The sequence below is a fragment of the Caloenas nicobarica genome, chromosome 7 (genome assembly GCF_036013445.1).
Source record: "Caloenas nicobarica isolate bCalNic1 chromosome 7, bCalNic1.hap1, whole genome shotgun sequence".
Classification (NCBI taxonomy): domain Eukaryota; kingdom Metazoa; phylum Chordata; class Aves; order Columbiformes; family Columbidae; genus Caloenas; species Caloenas nicobarica.
In genome coordinates this window covers 18507533-18530695 of record NC_088251.1, presented here as the reverse complement: position 1 = coordinate 18530695, position 23163 = coordinate 18507533, and positions in this window count along the sequence as shown.

Here is a 23163-nt window from a genome sequence, read left to right as displayed (position 1 = left end):
AATGGTATTTCTCACAGTTGTTAAATCACAAAGCTGGGCTCAACATGAAGATTGCCTGCCTGCTGTTTGCAAAGTCTAAATATTATTGTATTACAAAAAATAGTTGCTAGCTGAGATCTTCACGCTGAAAAGAGAGCTTGCCCTTGCAGTCTAAGCAGACTGAGGGTGACAGTTCACTATTAGACTGATCTTTCGAATGTCCAGTAGCTTCTGTGATGGAAGTACACAGCACTTACAAAGATGTGTGCAACAGTAAAGTGTGATTTGCACATAATCTTGCACTGATGTAGCTCTGTAGGTTTAGCAATAAGCTCGTGAAACCAGAAGAGTGTTCTGTAGTGCCATACAGGCTTTTTTTTTTTTTTTTTGCCTTGATTGATTACTTGATGTATACCAGGAATAACAGAACTTGATGCTTCAATTCATGCTTCTCCAGACCCAATAGCACGGAACATTTAACACCGAACCACAAAGCCAGAGACTAGTTGAGACTGGAAGGAATGTCTGGAGACCATCTAGTCTAACCCCTCCAACCCAGAGCAGTGTCATCTAGAGCTCAGGACTGTGTTCAGTTGGGTTTTGAATATCTCCAAGGATGGAGACTCCCTGACCTGTCTAGGAAACTTGTTCTGATGTTTGACCATCCTTAGAGTAAAAATGCTTTTTCTCATGTTTAAACGGAATTTCCTGTATTTCAAGTTGCAACTCTTGTGTCTTGTCTTGTCGCTGGATACAACTAAGAGGAGTCTCTTTCTACCTTCTTTACTTCTTTACTCTCTCCCATCTAGGAATTTGTACAGGTTGATAAGATTCCCCTGAGCATTCTCTTTTCCATGCTAAATAACCACAGGTCTCTCAGCTTCTCCTTATACAGCAGACATTCCAATTTGTTAATCATCTCAGTGGCCTTAACATGCCAACACTGATTCAGAGAGCGGACCAGATTCCATCCAGCAGCTGCATGTCTACTGGAATTAGGAGATACAGTTTTTTAGTGCCTACTAGCACGAGAGGCTTGTTGTTTTAATACCACTTATGCACTGATCAAGGCCTGAGAAGCCAGTACGGGATTTTAAGAGAAGTTGCAAAGTCTGGAGTACCTCTTGGACATCAGTCTGCAAGATCTGCCAGTGACCAGCTCTACTTTTTAGCTCATCTTAACTCTTTGATGTCTTCCTTTGTGTAACTGAGTTCTGTTCATAGCTCCATAGGAAGTAGGCAGCAGTTCAGTATTCATTGCCCTTTCTGCACAGCACCAGATACACATGCACGCCTGAGGGACAGTGAACTTTTTGAGATCCTGCTCTGAATTTTACAGCTATTTATCTTGCTCATTAAACCATTCAAAACCAAAAACCAGCTAAAATGCCCGAGAGCAGTACACTCCCAACAAAGCGACAGATACAATGGGGACTATACAGTAGCTGTCCAGCACTCCAGCTCATTACACAACATAGCAATTAACTGAAGTTGCCTGTGCTTGCTCCCCTCCCTGCATTTGCTCCCTTGAGAAATGACAATTTCTTCTCCTCCTTCCTGTTCAGCTCTCTTGTAAAGGAGCCCTAGCGATTTTAGGCTTTCTTTTCCCAACCCACTGCTGTAAAAAGTTTCTATTTCCCTGACTACTTCCTTCATGATTAAAGTAGATTTAGCCCAGGCAAAACACCAGCTGCTTTACCTCCTGGCCCATTCAGTACACCTACCAATAGCTCCTAAGGCAGAAATGACATGCTGTGAGCTTAATGCCAGCATCCCTGGATGAGTGACAAGGACACTATGGGAAATAATGAACATTAGAGAAATGTAGCTATAGCAACACTAGTATTCACAAAGCAAATCCCCACTATGAGTGGAAGGAAACTGCTGTTATGTACATGTAAAAGTGCTGATAAATTAGGAACAGCATCATCGGTACAGGATCAGGGGAGAGCATGCATGGCCTGCCGTCTTGCCACAACCAGTAACATATACAAAAGCCTGCTTATAGCAGACAGAAAATTAGCTCACACACTTTTGGAAATATTGGATGAAACAGCAGATCCAAAATTTTCTTTGCAAGAAAATCCCAAAAGTCACTCAGCTGGCTCCAGATTTTACTGCAACTTTAGCACCATGTCATCAAAGGAATCATCTACTGATAACACTGTTGTGGTGATCAGGAGGCTGCCATTATTCCAAAGGCAGGAACTGAACCTTGGTGTCTCACTAAACTATCCTGACTCCATCTCACATCTATTTAATGCACTGAAACCAGGCAAAACTTGTAGCTGTGGATTCAACATGAACACAGACAGTGCTTTCTGACTTTTTTGGAATCCTAAGATGAAATAACTGAATGACTCTTGGGGAATTTCAACTATCAGTAGATAAAAGAAATAAAAAATTGGTTTATTTAACTTAGAATAGCACTACACATATTCCCACAGAACTTCTGGGCTCCTATTTTCACCATGTCTATAATTCATTATAAGACAACTCCCTTAATAGTATCACACCTCATTTTCCTTGTCTACTGTTTTGCTGTCATAGAAGAGATGCATGAGTCACAGGTAATGCTTGTGAAGTGTCGAGGAAGTACTCAAGGAAAAGACAATAAAAAGCATAAAATATTCTTCATGCTTGCACTTTTCAGTTACCACAGATTTCCCTCCACCACTTTGTGTGAGTTAAGGTACATGTAGCAAACATATGTCTCTATTATTAGAAAATTTATGCTGCTTCATTAAGGGAAACATTTCACATGACTATGAGCTATTTCCATTGCATATGCCTGTCCTCTGGAAAGAGTAGAATTCTCGTTAGGTATCATTTGAGCAGTAAGTAGAACAACGTGGTTATTTCACAGCTAGAAATTATTTTTGTATCCCCTGAGACACTAGCATGGACAGAACATCATTCCTTCTGCTTAACAACAATTTTAGATGAAAAGATGTAAAACTATTCCCATAGTCAGAATACAGATAAAGCCTGGGATGCCAGCAACAGTGTGATGACTACACCTCTCAACTCAATACAAATGCTCAGCTCCTTCAGAGCAACATTGCTCTAGGCAAGAGCAGCTCCTTCCAGAGGACTCCATGCCAGCTCCTGCTGAGATTTTCGATCTCATGGAGACATCTCCACCTACTCCCCTTCTCATCAACATTCACTTAGATCCCTGGTTAAGAGTGTGAGTGGCTACTCAGTTATGTTCCTCTGCTAGACTTTGTTCAATTATCCAGGGAGTCCTCCTGGGGACTTACATAACACTGGCTTGAGCAGGCAGGCAGGGAGAATTCAAAACCTTTCTTTAACTCCTTGGAGTAATGTCCTCTTTTCTTTGTTCTCACCCTCTGCCAAATCACAGAATAATCTACACTAAAATAAGATATGCATTCACTCCTCAACCTAAAACACAGTAATGTGTGTGTTTGTACGTACACACAGACGCATGTATGTAACACTGCTCTCTGTGGAACAGAATAAAAACTGTTTGACTAAATACCCCTTTACAACTACTAGAGATTTTCTCGGGGGGGATTGTGCCTTCATTCCTGTCTGTGCTTTGTGCAGGAGAAACTTTCTGCCCCAAAAGATGCCATATGTGTAGTGTGGTGGTGATCATGGCTTTCTCTCTGGTTATACACTTAACAGCTTATAACTGTGTCGTAATAGTACCATGAACATCTCAGTATCAGCAGATCTCTATCCTGCTCCAGTGCTGGTCAGAGACGCTAAAATAATTGGCTTATCCAACACTAAGCTCCAAACACTCCACATAGTCTACTACGCTAAGGTCTGTCCAAGTAGCTCTAGGCTCATGCCCTGTCCTCACTATGCCCATGTAAATATCCACTAACTAGACGTGCTTTCAATAATGGCCCCATCTGGGTGTAGTTTTGTATTTGCATGAACATGAGGCTAAAGCTAGCAGATTACTAGCAGGAGGGATGGTAACAATGGCCTGTCAAAGGAGAAAATCACCCTGTGAAGATATGTGTAATGGACCCACTGGAGTGAATTAGGTCACCTAGTGCTGTCATAAACAATAGGGCCAGAGATCATACAATGGAAAGCAGCCTCCCATGTGAAGGTCTTTGGATAATTGGCTTTGCTGATAAAGTCACCAGCAGTGATACTACACATCATGAAATCACTGCAGAGATGAGCTGGCATGGGAAGGGGGCAGAGGTCTGACGAGCTCAAAGAAGGCAGCCTGAATCCTTAGAGTGAAAATCTTTCTCCTAAGTTGCTGAGATGATATTTGCTTTGGACTTGATGGATTTCACCCTGAAAATCCACCTGCGCTATCCTCTAACCTAACTCTTTTGTACTGAAGGATGAAAAGATAGGCTGCAGCAACAGGCTGTGCTTGTTTAAACTTACCGGTGACTTTAAGGTCCCAGTTCAGCATTCTTCAAGGGGGGTTGAATTTTAGCAAGTGGTATGTGTCCACATTCCAGATTCTCAGTAGTAGCTGGATTGGTGATGTAGCCTTCACAATTGCTTCTGAAAGCCTCGACCATCATTTTACTGATTTTGTCCTTCTACACCCATTCTTTATCATTACAAATCCTAAAAAAGGGATTAAGAAGAAAAGGAGATTGATTGGTAACCTTTCAGATTCTTCTCCCTTTGTCAAAGGCCTCACAAAACCCTTGGCAAATGCAAGGAAACCTCTGTCTTTCAGCTGACATACTGTTCTGATATCTAAAAGACACTGGGAGAAAATTTTGTTAGTTATTGCTTGCTCCATCCTCTGAAGCTGCACAAATGCTGTACACAGCTAGACCCAAAAAGTTCACTTGCAAAAGTGATGCAAAGGCAATAGTGCTTATGTTTGTAGGATTAAAAAAATATAGAAAAAAATCAAAAAACTCATTAATGTGCATCTGCATGCAGATCCAATGAGATAATTAATTTGAACTTCAAGCAAGCCATTTCCACTTTCCTTGCCAGAATTAGCCTGAGTATAACACTAACCTCACCACCCTTCCCTTCACTGAAGTTTTATGCCCATTGTCAGACCCACACCTAATCCAAACTCTGGGCACTCATACCCAACTGCTCACAAGTGGGTTGCTGAACATACCCACAGTGATACTTTCCAGGCTAAGGCACACTTGTTCTTTGTACAAAGTTTTAACTTGATGGAAGATGGTTATATCACAGAGGCCCGGCACTAAATGATGAGCAAATGTGACCTGTATCATCTGCTTTTTATACTGCTATTCTGACCAGGCTGATAAAAGGATGGTATTTTCATGCCTGCAAAAATCCAGTGCCAAATTCCTTGTATATTAGCTCTGTCAGATCACATCAGCATTTCAAGTCCTTATATCTCTAAACCGTACAGTGTTCACTATGCATCATTATAGTGTCATGTTTTGATTTTGTGCTCTTTCAATAAAAAAAGTTTATGGCCTGTTTTGGAGTGTTTTGGAGGGATTTTTTTTTTTTTTTAATAAATTACTTGGGATTGAGAGAAAAGCTCACAGTGCAGAAGAGGATTGGTGGCAGAAGACAAAAGCAAAAGGCTTGTGATCCTTCCAGTTCCCACCAGATGTCACCAACCTCTCAAGGATGTCTCGAGTCAGGGCAGCAGCAGCCTCCTGCTCTAAAGGCAGTCAGGTACAGTGTCTTTTTCTTAAAGAGAACAGGGTAAAACAGCAAACCTAAGGAGCTGAGGACAGAGCTTTTCCTTGTGTCAGTGGATGAAACACTGCTGAATCACTACTGAGCCCAAGCTGCTATGATTTCACTGCTGTTGGATAGTTTAATCTGAAAGGAGTCAATCTCCCTTCATTTACTACGAGGGAACACTACCATGACAGTTCTTCTGCTCTCCCCTACCTGAAACACCCGGCAGAGCAGGAAGGAGGCACAATAACATGCACAAGAAGGAAGCGCGTGTTATTGCTTTAGAGGCTGCAGGCTCTGAGATGAAGTGGCTTGCCTGAAACTACATAGGGAGTCATGAACTAAACTGGGCACCGAAGCCAGCTTTCCACACCAATCTTGAAAAACACTTGCCAGTAAGCACCCTGCTTTTCAAGGCAGTGTTCCCCTTCTGAGTTTTACTGAGTGCTGAGCATTGTGGTGTCTTGCACAGCATAAGTGCCTGAGGTCTTACTGCTCAAATGTGTGTTCCCCAAGAATGAGACAATTTGCCAAGAGGCTCTCCTCAATGCATCCAATTGGCAGAATAGCCCTCTTAAGGCTCTGCCATCAGAGGAAATGTTTAGTCTCAAAGAGATTAGATGTGCAAACTAAGTAAAATGAATAGAAGTTGACAAATATCCAGGATGTATGTTTGAGAATGAAGAGGCTGAACTGGAAATTAATGGATTTTAATGAGAGAAGGGAAGGAAATTCACCATGAATCGCAGACATCTGTTGTCCTGAAAGATCATTGTTCCCCATGGCCCCAGGACAAACATGAAAGGCACACATTCTACAAGGTATTGTTGGGGCTGGCTTTCCTATGGCAGCTTGGGCCTTTATAGCATCTTTCATGAAGGGCTTCAAATCATTTCACTTCAGAGAGGCTGGTAGCATTATTTGGAGTTTTTTACAGACACCGAATTATGTACTGAGACAAAATGACTTGGGCTCACGGTCAGCAGCTCCCAGAGCTGGGAAAGTGAATCCTGGTCATTATAAATGAACTTCTGGCCTAGTGCCTTATTTCTGCAACCTTGCTCCTAGGGAAGCATGGCAGTTGGTTTCTACTGCACCAGTTCTCACAAATGACATTGAAATGAAGAGATCTTTGCCCATAAGAGTAGCAAAGCTGGTTTTTTCTGGGTAGCTGGGAATAGAGTGCACATTGCTCCCTACAATGTACACAGCAGCCAAGAGCATGCAGAAGAATGAACAGAGTTTGGCCTTACTCTTTGGTGACTGACAACAGTCATAGGGTGATCCACCTAAGGAGTTAGTCTTATGCATTATTTCTGTGACTCAGCAGGTAACTCTAGTCTTGTCTCCTGCACACTACAGCTATCAGTGTTATGTTCTCCTCCTGGCATAGCAAAATAGCTTCAGATCTAAAACTCTAATATCCTCATTGTTAAGGTGAGAGTTGTCTCTAAAAGTTTTGTATATGTTTTTAAAATAGTTAATGACTGCAGACAGCACACACACAAATGATGATTCCATGGTCCCAATTCTGCTTCCCAAGGAGGAGAAGGTAATCTTATCCTGGGCGTTCTCCCCACTGTTTTTTCCTACCTCTATGAAAGTCATCTATTTAGTTATCACAAACTCCTTATTTTCTTCTGGGAACTTGTCTTTTTCCTCAGATGCGCCAACCAAAGCATTTTCAACACCTCATTTTCTGACAGAATAATAGTTTCTCTTCCTGCCATAAACAACTTTCTTTGACAGGTACACAGAAACACCCAGCATTTAAAAGGCAAGGCAGACATTGTAACCCCCACCCTTTGTGGTACAGAATCAAATTACCCTTCTTTTCTCCCTCTCATCAGCATTCATTTTCATGCATGCCCATGACAAACCCTACTTATGCACATACAAATAGGAAGTCACTCTGGGATTGGAAACACAAACCTCTGCCACTTACAAAACACTGCTTCTCCACTACAGACAGACATGATCACAACTGACACGGTGCATTTTCTCACACACCAGCCAGCCTTGTTCAGCTCATGGTGCAGCCTATGCTAGTGAATGCCCACTACTTCTGGTACACAGCTTAGCTAGACTTAGTAATTCTAAAGCTGGCAGCACTTTTGCAGGCTACCTGAATTGCAATCACATCGCTGACCACAATGTTGCTGTAAACTTGAAAGGCCATCTGAACATTTTGCATGTTTTTTTGACACTAGTGGGAAATTTCCTGCCTTTGGGGCTGTTGGAAGGAATTCAAGCCATAAAGCAGAAGGGTAGCAGGACTCTGACCAGCTAAACACTAACTCCTAATCTAAAAGACCTGTATTTTACTTCTAACTCTTTCCTTGATCCATTTGCCTTCTTAAGATTGTTCTATTTCTCATCTGTTAATTATAGCTCATCAGTTTTTTGTTGTTGTTTTGTTCGTGGTTGTTGGGGTATTTTTTAATTTTAAAAAAAAAAAAAGAAAAACACAAAAGCAAAAATTACAGACGAAGGGAAAAGAATGAAAAAAAAATAGCAACAATGACTTTCAAAATGTATCTGAAAAGCCAAAACCTCTTTGGTTTCCCAAAATCTAGACAAAACTGCAGAGGCCCCCAGAAAGAATTCTTACTTCCAAGCAGTTCAATAAGCAATTTTAGCCAGGAATTACTTTAATTCTTCTCTCAAAAAGACTCCTTTGAGGGCAACTAATCTTAAATGATCTTGCTATAATAAAATATTAATGGAGAGAAATCAATTCACAGTATCACTCCCATTTCATACTCCCGGAAATAGGTGCACCAGCCATGGCTCAGGTTTAGTAAATTTGGTCCTACTGTAGCAAGGCAGCCCTATCTGTCGCTTGGCCCTACTGTGAAGAAAAGCAGCACATATCATCCTGAAAAAGCACACATAGATATCTGGCTCCTTAATTGCATCGATGGTCCTTGCTTCCCTGTATGTACTCTCTTGACTAAGAAATGAGTCTCACAGAAGTTGATCGTAGAAATCTCCCTGTAGTGAAGGTTTGTGGTTTCTCCCAGTCATGCAGACCCTACAGGCATAGTTGCACTCCAGCCTGTGTTTACAAAATTGCTAATGGAAAATACTTCCACACCCAGTGGCTAATGACTTTCTCCCTCAGAAGTAAAATCTTGTTTTTGTTATGAATGCACTACTTTTTAACTATTACTTTCAGAGGATGGCAGAAAGACCTAAAAGGGACCAGAGAGGTCCTGAAGTACCTATACTACAGCTCTTATTATGCTTTTGCGTGTTAGACTGTGCTTTTAAGTAACCGATAATTAGAGTTTAAAACCTAATCCTGTGGATTCATGTCTGAAAGTCTAGAATATGACAAATGTATTAGTGATGATTCACTGAACTTCCTACAACTCACTACATTCCCTATCAGGTTCAGCATTGCTGGCATCAAATGTCTGAAAATGAGAGGCCTTACTTCAATACCATAAGGTTCACTTAAAAATAAATATTTATTTTTCAATGTGGTGTTGGATAGATGTTTCAGTTGTTTTAGATAATATGTTCACATTTTCTTTCCTGTTCACAAGCATTATTTATTTCATAAGCACACAACTCCATGAGCTTGGTTATCAAAGAAAAATAAAACAAACACATATTTTAAGACTTTCCTTTAAAGCACAAGACTTCATGATGCTGACAAATCCTACATGGTTCCAAATGGAACTGCACATAGGCCATGAGTTGTAGGAATGTTTCTTGCTGGTACCCACAAGTTCAGAGGATCTCCTCAACTCCCTGTCCCACCACCATCAAAAAGGAAAAAGATATAAATATGAACAGTAATTGTATTATTGGAAGGAAACATAACAGGTTAGCTGGTAGGAAAGGGGCTACTGTGTTCTTCAGAAGGCTCCTTAGTTTGGATTATGAGAGGCACTGTGAGCCATACATACTCGAATTCTGACATAGCAGTTGTGACCATCTAAAATGACTTTGTCAATATAGCCTGGAGAATCAAATTCCCTCTTTCAGATCCACAGTTTAGGAGTGATCAATAATGCACATTTTAGGGAAACACTGCTACTCTGTTTCTTCTCATTCCCTCCCTGGACTTTGAGAAGCTTAAAAGTCAGAATCTTATGGACCACATCTCTCTCCAGATTTTGATTCTGCTGTGTCTTCCAGCACCAAAAACAAACAAACAAACAAAAGGATACTGAGTCCTTCAGTTGCCTATCTTATCTGAAAGAGGATCACTCCAATTAGGACATCTGGAAAGCTAAAAGTAGCAGCACAGTGTTGGGAGTGAGAAAAGCAATGCTGAGAAATTAAGTCATTTGGTTCCTGAGCACAGCTGGCTGCCCTCATGTGTCGGAGAGGGCCAGGGCTTGGGGGAGGGGTATAATTTGCTTGTTTCAAACTGTCCTTATTAACTAGACATTTCATTTAAATTGTACTTAGCACCTGCCTCCAATTACCTGACTTCAAGGTCCATGCGTGCAGACGCTGGAGCTCTGATTAAATCCATGTTGCTTACTAGTGAGCCATTAAGCTAAATCAAGGCTCGCCGCTCCTTTGAAGGAGATCATTTGTCTTCATTAAAAGTGGCCATCTTTGATTGCCCTGACAGGAGCTTCTCCCTGCAAGATAATAAGGTCTACTATTGTTGAGGGGTAAAATAATGTATTGCAGTCCCCTGGAGAGTGATTTGTATTTATTAATGTTCTCACAAATTACTGTACCCTGATTAACATGTGACTGTGACAGGCAGCAGGGTGTGCTGCTCATCATGGCCATTCACACCAGCCACTGTCTCTCCCCAGATCAGTAGATAGTAACAGAACGTAAGGAAGCTGCCCCCTGCCCTTTAATGATGCCTTGAATCTGTCAGGGCATGATGGACAGAGACTTAGCCAGGCTGCGAAAACTTAACTAATCACATCTCTGATCAGGTCCTAGTCTCAGTCCAGATACGGAAGACTATGCAAAAGCCACCTTCTTTGCTCATAATATAACTACAGTACTCCATATTCTCACCCATGTAAGCCATTATCTTATACTTCTCATCCACACATTAAAAAGTGTTTTACAAAGGAGATCCAGCTTCAGTGGTTGGGAAAGAAATAAAGAGGAAATTTGTAAACTGACTTTCTCACAATCGCCTGAGAAGTCAAGAACAAAGCAGGTGCAAAATTCATGTTTTTTGAACCACTATCCCCACCATTTTGCCCATTGAAAACTACAAATCACAGTGCTCTTTACTTTTGTGACAATCGAAATCAAAATAGAATTAGTGTAACATGTTCTTCACCTATATCATAAGTAAACTATCTCCAAAGGTCCTGTGCCTGGATGACAGGAAGCATACAGGAGATTTAGAAATCGATCAATAGCTGCAATACCTACTGCTGTGGGACTGTTTGCTAGCCCATCTCTGGGCTCCAGCTCTGGGTCTCTTTCATCCACTCTCCTGAAATTCAAAGATTCTAGTTTGTGACAATAGCCAGTTCTGGCTAAAATAAGCTCATTCCATACCTTGGCCTTAAGGTGATTTTTAGCATGCTGCGATCCCAGTTCACTTTCTAAGGGAAAACAATTACAGACAAACACTTCCTAATGCCCAAATGAGAAAACAGGAACGTATCTGAATAGCTGCTCTCATCTGTACTATCAAACTTGTGCTAGTTCAGCAAAATTCAGACAGGGATGTTTGATTCAGACCACATAAATGAAGGAGATATAGTGTGGGAAGAAGCTGAAAGAAGGCAGAACTCCAGAGTAAACTCAAAAGGGGTTTTCCATTGAAGCTTCAAGGTGTAGCTAGTTCCAGTTGTTTCTGCTGTATTTACAAGTCAGAGGAGTCTATGATCACATTATCAGTTCTCCCTAAATCTGTAACAGAAGAAAGCACTTGACTGCCAGAACAATTTATTCTCTCTGTTTCAGCACTATCTCTACAGCTCAGAGATGCCCAGGAAAAAGAGAAGTTGCAGTAGCCTGTAGGCTAGATCGACTTCTCTTGCAGGCTGAAGCCCCATCTTGTTCCAAACTTTGAATCTCTGATTTTGGCAAGGCTTCCCAGTTCTTTAAATACACACTTAAACAGTAATTTGTTTAGAATTGATTTGCTAGTGACATTAGCCAGATGAAGAAGCAGAGCCTGTGACCTTAAAATTCTTCAAATGTCTCTTAAAACACTCTTCCATAAAGATCTCTACATTTCTGTCTAAACACTGGGCAATGTTTAGACAGCTGAAATGTCCTTGCACTTGTTTTAAGTATCTCACTGTCAATTTACAAAGAGTCTGAGTTTGCTACAGCCATCCCTTCTGAGTATGGGTAATTCATTAAGCCTAGCAGCTCAGAAGCTCTTATTTTTGATGATCAAATTGCCTGTCACACTGGCCATGAAAACAGCCAGCACTCTGTAACTACTGTTTATTACACAGATCCTTATTGTCTAACTCCCACCTTGTACACACTTAACTCTTGCTTCACAAATGATATTTAGATGCCACCTAGAACTACTTGCAGCACTTCCAGTGGAAGAGTTTCATTGTTATCTACTGACATCAACAAAGTAACACCTGAAAAGTATTTGGGGACAAATCTTATTCCATAATTCCAACTTTTAAATTAATCAGTTTTGACTTGATAATTTGTATTAATTTCATCCATCTTAAGCAGCATATACATCTGTCTGTGTGAACAGACACAGTGATGTCTTACAAGGTATGTTATTGTTCTGCAGTGAAATTTTCTATAATTATCTTTCTCTGGGAGTTTTTGAAATGTAACCTAAGTACCACCCAGGGATCTAAGCAACTGAGCCCAGTTCTATCACAAATCACATACGTGAATATTCTTCTATTCTACATATTAGCAGTAGAAGAGATTTGGGAAGGCATATCTGAAAGCACATACTGAGAAGAATAGAGACTGCATTTTCATATTGTATTTTACGTTGCCATCAGAACTCTTTGATCCAAGACAGTCAAACAACTGACAGGTCAGCCAGAAGAGAGCAAAGTCTGACTCACTCATACATGGCCTGTGAGTGCCTTACTAAGAGCATGCTGTCTGCTCTTGCAAGCTGCCTGGGTTCCCCATAATTCCTCACATGCAAAGTAAAGCCTGGCATCCCTCTTAATGTGTGGCTGAGAACATCAGCTACTTATCAGAAGCTGGGGAATCTGGCAGAGGGCTGCTCCTTGGGATATAACAATCAGGTGACTTTGATCACGCCTGTGCCGTGAAAAATGGCGTAGTGCTGTGAATCCCATGAGTCTCTCCATATCACAGAATTCTGGATTTCTCTAGTCTGACCCTGAAGTCTTTAATTAGTCCATTTCACCAACCCTCTGTCATTTCCTCTCAGCCCAAGAATCCTTTTGTATCCTGCCCTGTTATCTCCAAGGCAAATATGAATAAGGGTCTTGATGATTAGATAAATAGTGCAGAAAACAGATGTGAGGGGCTGCAAAGTGTATACATTATGAATAGTGTTGCAATAACATCTTTAATCCCTTAATGAGGGCATTTTGTCAGGGTAAGAGAAGATAGACAGACTGAGGGATTTTGCTGCTGTATACAGAAGCCCAAAGAATGCTCTTAAACTAACAAATGTAACCAATGTCAGGACACATTCTTACTTCTTATCTTCATACTTCATGAAACTTGCACTGATTTTCACATGTTTTCAGAAATGCCATTTTTATTTTCATGCAAGGGTGCACTTTCATAAATTAATATATTTGTCTGTGGCTTTAACAACAACATACAGCAAAGATCTACACAACTTTTTGAACATTTGGAGTAATACTTTTCACTACCTGCTCACAGAAGTTGCCACAGGCTGGCCCGGTCCTGTGTTTGGAAAGCCTTCATGGGCATGCATAGATTTGATTGGGAAAGTTTGTGTGTGCTCAGTAACCAAGAAAATGCAGTCTAGGGAGCTGACAGCCTGACACTGCACTACTTCCCAGAGCTCTAGGGGATGCCTGCTAACGCTGTCACACATCTAGGCCCTTCTGGGGGGCCGTCCAGATTTCTGTCCATGATCAGAAGTAGCATTCAAGAGGCTTGTCTTGTGGTATTATGGCATTTCTGCTTCCAGACCCAGATGGAAACCAGACATGAAACAGCTGAGACTCTGCAAAGGTCTCTGCACTGCTATTAAAATTATGGGAGGAAAGTGGGGAGAGAGGAGAAGGGTTAGCACAAACAATTTTTCCTTGTTCCCACTTAGATTTGGGTTATGGTAAGAAGTTTGCTTTCTTTTTTTTTCTGTCTCCTTTAAGTAGTACACCTAACGTATAACAGAATTTAGCACTACTGATGTCTATGACTGTTAGCCCACACTCACTCATCTCTGGTGTTATCTGACAAATCAGCAGTTACACTTTTGTCACCTTACAGGCAGCAGTAGTCTGACACAACACACTGCTGGATAAAAGACACAAAAAACATTGGAAAAAAAGAAATAAGAGTAACATTTTGTGTACCAAGCTAATAACACAAGACAGTGTACTGATCTATGCAATTGTTCAGAATAGTGGGGATAAATAAAGCACTTAAAGTTCCTGGAACTCTCTCAGTGCAGATTTATCATCAGCCCTCTCCTTACAAGTGTAAAAGGCCAGGCATGGAAACGATGAAGAGTTCTGCTTCTTCAGTATGTTGATCAGCATAAAGTATCCAGCACAAGAAAGAGCTACCCAGAAAAAAATGGTTTGTAAATTTTACTAATATTTTAGTGTAAAAGAGAAGAATGCACAGCCACTGTTTCTCCTTCATGTGACAATCTGCTTCCAGCCTTGGCCTTTACAGCTTTGTGCCATACCTTTCTCAAGATATACTGCAACCTGGCAGCACTAATCTTATGTGGAGAGGGTAGGGTAAAAATTGGGAAAGTAAAACAGTTGTCTGTCTGACTCTCTAGATCAAAACTAAACCATCTTAATCTGAACGTGTGAACACAGTCCTGGTAGGGAGCATCCAGATCATCAAAGCCAGTGTCCACAGCTGTAGACAAACAAGCACCAACTGAGCTAGCAGATATACGCAGGCTCTTTTATGATATTTACTGGACTTGAAGCATCTGGCAGGGCTGGAAAACCCCAGCCTGTGCTTTGGTGCATTAACACAGTACTTCCATTTCAGACTGCAGCTGGAGTTAGGGGCCATAGAGAGAGTCATGAAAAGGAATCACTATTAACAAAAAAGGGACCCTTTGAACCAAGCTTTTCCAAGCTGCCAAGATAAGCCACAGAATCCATTTGAGCAGACACTGTTTCAAGCAGAACAGAACTGGAAAGATTGGAGTCTGCACCCTTTTGGGTGAAACGCAGGCAGGTGGTATATTGCTGTGTCATGGCACTATCAAATAGGGAAAGGCACTGATATCTTCTTAGTACGAAAAGGTTTCTGGAATCTCTGCTGTATGCATTATTCTGCCTGCTATCACAACAACTATTTGATTGTACTATGCAAATTGTCTCCCACTGGAATTGGAACTTCATTGTAACGGGTGCTGTGCAGTCTCTGCCTTCTAAAATTAATATATGAAACATAAGAGATCTGATTTTATGGATGTTTGCACTAGTGATACATCCAATACCAAAACCCTGGTTTCAAACCCCTATTAAGTTCACAGTAAAATTATCTTCCACTTTCTTTAATTCTAAGAACAATCAAAACCAAAAGTGAGCCAAGAGAAAAGAGTAACATTTAACTCACACTTGAGACAGTGGCTTCACTCAGCATAACCATTCTTGCTGCTAACAGAGAGCTTGCCAGTTAGTACTCTCAGTGACATTGTAACCATTTTTTTGTGAAGGTTTCAATTTCTCCATTCCCTATTCTCCTGGACATATAGTCTTTAGAGGTGAATTATTATAATCTCAAACCTCATAAGTTCAAACCAGAGATTTCAACCCTGCCTACATTCCATTAGCACCTTAGGGAACCCAAGGGAAGTTGTAAGTCCTCAGCACTGTCCAGGTCAGAAAGAGAAACAAAGAACCAGTCCAGCCATTTGTATTATTCTACATATCGTGGGAAATAATCAACTTCTAAGGATTTCCCACAAGTTTTATACAGTCAGTGGCTGCTCTGAGTAGTGCCTTTTTTTTTTTTTGCTATGTTGAATCCATACACTATGTGACTCCAAAATGCAACTGTAAAGAAGTTGCCTTTTATTCTAGTGAAAAGAATATTTACAAATCTCAGAGTAGGAGGCCTTCCTTACCTGTGATATTCAAAAATCTTTACTATTTGGTCTTCCTCCAATTTGTTTCAAATGGCATGAGGGAATAAACAGGCATTAGCCAGTCAGCCCCATTTCACGGCTTTGATCAGTTTGTAAATGAACTTCAAGACAGCTAATCATTCTCCAAGTGAGGAAGCTCAGCATTAGCAGTGATGAATGCCTATATTTTGTGACAAAGTCCATTTCCATCTGCACTGAGACTTCCTAACAGCACACATGTGGCAACTTGTGCACCGCTGCATAATGAATTGGAAATTGAAAAGCTTTTCACTCCTTCTATATATAGAGTGGGCACAATGCCAGAGCTGGGATAAGGAAAGGTGCCAAGTTTCCAGTTGTCATGAGTAACTACGGCAAAAAAAGAAAATATATACATATATATGTATGTATGCATGTATATAAAATATACCCTGCACTTTCTCAGTTTTATTCAAAGTAGACAAATTCAGGACAGTTAATTCCTGCCTAAATTTTTGGGGGGGAGAAGAGAAAAGTCTCTTATTCTCATCCAGTTTTGTATTTGACAGAAGTGGATCAATAGCACCTGTTCTCAAATCCTACAAAGCAGCCATGGAATAATGCACCTTGTCTACAATTTCATGGGATTCAACTCATAAAATCATACCAGATACATCTGATAAAATTAATGGAAAGCTATGATTGCAGCTTGTTTAAGAATAGATGTAAATTTAATTCCAGTCACACTCATATTGCCTTTTAAGATAGATACACAGACAATTTCCTGTACTAAAGCCTAAATTAACCTCCTCTTCAAAGTGTTTGGTCATATCCCTGTAGTAAGAATACTCTATGATGAGGGAACAAATTTAGGACTACATTAATCCTAAGTACGGGCCAAAGTGTGCTTCACATTAAGAAGATATGTTAGTCACTATATTCTGCCCAGAAGAGCATCATTGCTGTGTTTGCTAAGGGATAAGAGAGCAGCCCAGGTTTGACCTGCTTTGTGTCTGTGTCACGCTGAACTGAACTACAAGCACTCCAGGTCCTAGCAGCGAGTTTAATCTGGTCATGTCAAAGAGCTCACTGTGTTTTAACATGCTTGCTTGTCTGCATTTTGTCAGGCAGTCTAGCAGTAGCCTGTGTAACCCTGGGGGTGTTTGCACCATGAAATGCAGCTACCACCATGCAAATCGGTGCTTCTAAATGATGCAGTGTATTACTTACATTACCATAGGCTAATATTGGACTGTACTTTGGCCATGAAGACTATCAATTGGAAAGACAGTTAGTTTAACTGAGTATCACTTTTTCATGGCTTTATTGCTTCCAGTCCCTGTAGCTTGCTCGAATGTTGATAGCTTGAGGTATCCATATAGAACAGTATCACAGTACTGTGGGAGTTAAATACACATGTAATGCCATTCTGAGTTTCACATCTGCAGTAAAGCAGTAAAATTATTTTTCTATTTGGGATGTTAGATGTTAATAAGTGATTAATTTAATCTAGATTTACATGCTGTAGCAGAACTCAGAATTTGAATATTATGTCAGTTGTAGAAATATCAGTAAAGGCTCTTGGAATATGGTAACCACACCAAGTGCAGCAGTTACACCTGGTTTACCCCACTGTGTGATGAGCATTAATTAAGCTGCATGCAGATCTGACAGTGTCGTATAGCAGTCATACACCTTGAAAATGTGAGAGCAATTTAGCAGATTGCTACTTAAAAACAGTGTGTTTCTTCCAATGTTTTGACTCAGCAGCAGTATAATGTTTCCCTCAGATTAAAGAGAATAAATATTTTCCTTTATTTCTGGCTGATAATGTGTCTTGAAGAACTGTAGTAAAATGAAGCTTGAAAAGTATGTGACGAAATACAGACATGATTACTGAGAAAAGAAATCTGCCCTTAAAAAGTGAAGCAACCAGTGATTTTCAGTAACATACAGAACTCTCATAGCTGCAAAGCAGCCACATAAACAAATAAACCCCGTTCTTTGTGAATTCAGAACGGAGCTCTAATTGTACCACGCCAATGAAGTCCATGACATTGCTGGAAACAAAGACCAAAGAGACAAAATATTTTGCAGTCATTTTGTATACACTGTAACCTTTGCTGTCAAAAAATTAAAAAAAAAAAAAAATTCTTCTTCTAAGTAGGGTGGGAAGATGAGGAGGAGAAGGGAGAGTGGATGGGTGTCACCCCAGACCAAGTGTCTCTTCCCTTTAGAATTTGTTGCACATGTCTGCATTCATCAAGCCAGCAGCATTGTTCAGGGCAGACCTTATTAATTACTGTTCAGTAGGTGGCAGATGATAGCGCCCACAACTGCAATTGTCATTGTGCCACCAATCATCCCATTCCACACACTTGCCAAAGCAGCAGCCTTTATTTGAAAAAAAACAAGCACAGGCTGTAATGACCTACAGGGGCTGCCCTGGGGATCCACTTCTCTTTGGATTCTCCACCTTGTGATTTTCCATGCCCTAAGAAGAGCAGCCCATCCTACCCCACTTTATTCTTCAAACTAATGGATTGTGTTCTCATCCAGGGGGTGCCATACTCTGCTGACTGGCAGGATTGGCCTGATAAGCTTTAGTTCACATAAACCTGTAGTGCTCATATAGCAAATGTTCTTCCACAACACTGGAATCTAGAGGAGTAAGCCAAAGCAAATACTATTGTTGAGTGAAGGTTTCCAATTTTTTGGCTGTATAACTGGGATTTTTGTTTTTAGAAATGAAAATATCAACACCATCCTGCCCCCCTCCCCCAGGCAGATGGAAAAAGAAGCCATGCCAACCTATATTGATGAAAAGCATGTTCCAGGACTTTAGGGGAAAAGCTCAGGAACAGTTTATACAAAGGAAAATATTAGTCTTCTGTTTCCTGGCCAAGTCAGTGGCAGCTTGGGTTATCTGCAGCAAACATGCCAGTTAGACATGCCCAGAGGAATGTCAGACTTTTCTAGCCTGCTAACTCATAAACATAATTCTGGTCAGTAATACTGATTTTTCACTTGTTTATGCCAGGATCTCTTTGCTTAGCCCTTCCACCTTCCACACAGCAAACAGTTTCTGCCTTTATGCATTCTGATATAATTCCAGGATCAAGTCTAAATGTGATACCTGCTCCAAGCCAGCCTTCCACACTGGAATGGAGTCTAACCGTACATCGTGAGAAAACATTATCATGACCTTGTTCAGCATGCTAGAGGAAATGTTCAAAAATGACCTGGAGACTGCAGCAGATGATGCTTATATTTTTGTGGTAATTGTTGTTGTGGTAATTGTTCTGGTTTCAGGAACAAATCTAATACAATGTACTAGTGAGGGCTCTGCTGCTCAGGTTTTGTGAGGGCAGGCATTTTGGAGATAAAGCACAGAGTCATATGATTGTGACTGCAGAGAGATTCCAGTTTTTGAATTCTTAACCAAACTCTGGTTATTTAGAGGTTTGCCCATTACTTGCAGGCCAGATGGGATGACAAATGAATTTGCATTGCCTGAAAGCTCATACCCTGGGAGCTATTTGTTGTATTCACCTTTTTTATTGCTAAGTTGTTCTTCCAGATCTCAGCATGATTTTCTGCTGTGTTCCAGGAACAATAAGTTCTCCCATTGCATACTCACACATGAAAGTTTCCGTGCTTGTAGCCTAACTCCATAAAGCCTAGAAAAAGTCACGCTGGTGTGGCCAATGATTTCCTTGAAATTTACAGAGTGCTGCTCAGGTTCTGGTAAGCAGTTTCTTAACAATAAATTTCTTCTTTACTGATCATGATGAACAACATCATATTCAAGTTTATTCTTTGTCTTAAGATATACACATGATACTCCTGAAGCCTGCTTTTACTCTCCCCAACACACCACCATTTCCAGAATCTTCTGTTGCTGGAACAATAGTTTATACCTCCTCAACTCTCTACTTCACTTTTAATTTGGTAATACGAAACTTAAAACTTCCAACTGGAACTGACTTCTCTTTCAGGACCCTTCGTTCTGGCATCATTTTGATTTGCTTCAGAAGCACACACAATCCTTTTTACATACTGAGGTGTGAGTAACAAGATGCATTTGCTGTGGCTGTCTAGATAAATTTAAGAGAGCTATGCATCTCCTTTGTATTTACTAACATGCCCTACACCTCAGTGCATGAACATGAGCATTGCACTGAGAGCAATGTGTAAAGTGGTATAAAAACACAGAGATTTCACTAGTCTCCATAGAAAGGGAGGGCTGGTCCATTTAAAAACATTATTGCTTCTCTTCCTTTGTATTGAAAAGTGGTTTTGGAAATCCGAGCACAGGAAAAAAACGGACCATGAGCAAGCCATCCAATTGGATAGACTAGAAATAGTTTTGGCTTGCAAGCACAAGGAGACAAAGAACTCATCTTTAGGAGATATTATGCCAAGAGAAATGTGTTAAAACACAAAACAGAGTCACTGGGCTTTTCTGTAGACAGACCATACCTCCTAATAAGCATAACTTGTAAAATCTATGAGGATTTCAGAACCTACAATGAAACAATAAAGGAGAGTTTTCTTGTGATTCTTCTGGAGATAGAATTATTACTTATCTCAGAAACATAAAGAAGAAATGTCAAGACATTTTAAGCAGGAACACAGAAATGCTAATAGCTCTGGATGGAGGATTTAAACACAATAAGTAGGGTTTTTTTCCCCCCTTTAACTTGTTAAAAGTTAACCTTGATTTTGTTGTTGTTGTTTTAAAGCCAGATGCCAAATATCAAAGGCAAGATTTTCATATCATGCTAGTGGAGTACAGAAATTTAAAACCAGATAAGAGGAGGAAGAGAAAGATCATTAAGAAGGAATAGGCAGTGGGCTATGGAATCAGAGTAGTAGGGTGTAAATTAGGAGGGATTCTGGAAATTTATGTGACTGACCTATTTCCTAATACATACAAACTATTTGAAATCAACAATAATCACCTCCACTGCAGCCAAAGGCTAGAGCAGTAGTAGAGTGCTCAGGTTTTTCAGATCTTCAGAGAGGATCAAACAACATGTGCTGCCAGTCTTCTGGCTTCTACTTGAGAATCGTATTTTTGTATTTATTGTCATGTTGTGCTAAAGTGATACACTATGTCTGTCTTTTCTGAGGGCAACACAGTCCACTTATGTTTAACTTCCATTCCAGTAAGAGAAAATAAGAATCTTTTCAATGCTGCTAAAGAATATTAATGTGTATTCCTTGAAAAGCCCAACGCTAACCCCTCTCTTAATCTATATTCTGTAATGCAGCCACAAAGAAAGGTGGTACTGACTAGATGTTAGTTTGCCCATCATAAAGTACTGACCAGCTCTATCCACAAATCACAGAAATTCTTACAGCCCAGTTGAAATGCTATTATTTGACTCATAATCTGAATCCATAGATGTACATTGTACTAAGACAGCTTCTGAAGCCTTTTCTATCTTTAAAAATGAAAATTAAAAAATATGTACAGGCAGGTATATTTGTGAGTTTCATAGTTATTTTTAATAACTTTTTAAAAATAAATAATGTAAAAAAAGGAATTTACTAGGAATATTAAGAAAACCAATGTGGAAACTATCATTTAGAATTTGAATAAGTTTTTCGAACAGCATGATGCAGCTTTTCTCTCATTAAAGTGGATGTTGTTACAGTACTGTTTCACAATCTGGCACAACTACAGGATTCACCACTTAGGCATTCTCCAACCTGCATGATAGAATATCACAGCAAGGAAACAGATGGATACTGGCTGCCTGATATGCCAGTGATGCCCTGTTCCAGCCCACGCTCAGCTGCTTAACTCTCTTTAGAAAGCACAGTTACTCCTCACAGTTACCTTACTCCTCCTTCGCATTACTGTGTAGCTTACCTGGTTCTGCTGAGTGTCTGACAGGAGAACAGAAAACACAGTTTTAGACACCTAGCTCAATTTGCATTGTGTAGGGAGTCTGATCACCTAATTCAAGACTGTAATTGCATGTTATGACGTGGCATCTAAGTTAGACATTGTTACACTGAGCCTTAGCTGCCTCATGCCTGGGATACAGGTCAAAGTATATCAGTTCTGCATTCATACCATGGGTATTTGTACAGTATTAGATAGTGTTATAGCATTACTGAACTTCATGTGAAAGAACAAAAGCATTAAAAATTGTGAGATGAATATGCTGCAGGGGAATGGAGCTGTACAAATGCTCTCAAAAGATGACAACCATATTGAAAAATGACTACAGACTTACCAGCATGGAAGGTATATGCTGGCAGAGCATAAGAGGATATGTTTTTTCCAGTGTCCCTGTTTTTCATTTCTTCACATTTCCCAGTACTTCCATTCACTGCTTTCAGTACGAACTTCATTAATATCTGCCTGGAGATCTTTGTGGTTGTTATTACACTGGTGTTCAAAAGTACTTTCCATTCTTGTCAAATGGTTTAAGTAATTGAAGGCAGACAAATATTCAGATGGTAGAATATAGCACACTCTTGCCATGGCCTACGTTTTCATGCTCCTTTCTCCTTGCTTTGTTTTGCAAGTGGTGATCTGTTTCACTTGCATCTGGGATTTCTTTCTTTATAAGCTATGGCTAACACATGTTCTTCTCCAACTGGGAACTGGATGTGTCTTTGCTAATGTCACTCCGATGCTGACTTACTCCTACGTGAAGTTCTCTTGGACTTTTTCCAAAGCAACATGGTTATCAACATCTCATGTTTTCTTCTACAAAGTCCTGGGTAGGTCTTCTGTTTGTGAAAGATAAACAGCTCCACGGACCTTAATGAACTGATACCTACTCAGCTAGAGGAAGCTGGTGGCTGTTTTCCCCATGCCTGACTCACCTTCTTACTTTTCCCCATAAGATGCTGTTTGGTAAATCCAGTCTGTATATGGAATGAAAACTGAAAAAGCATAGCTCTGCTTATTTATTCTAGAAAAGGGGAACATTATGCTAAAAAAAAAAAAAAAAAAACACAAAAAAAAAAGTCAAAGTCACAGAGGAGAAGAAAACTAAACTGCCATCTTGCCAGCCTTTCACCCTGTTTCATAAGATGTGAACGGGGGCTGTCAGTGAAATTCAATGGCTTGTGACATAAATCTAAAGAGAGATTATAGTATGCAATGCATAGTCAGATGGCAGTGTTCACTGCTGCAGGGGGCACAGAGCTAAGCACCGAGACAGGGATTTTAAATGGCAAGACATAACTACACTGATGTGGTCTGAGAAAAAGAGGATAATCAAATTTCATGCTTCAGGACATGAGCTGATTATATTCTGAACCCTGCAGGCTACCACACCCTCTGCAGCACCAGCCTCTGCCAGATGCTTTACGTGGGCTTCAGT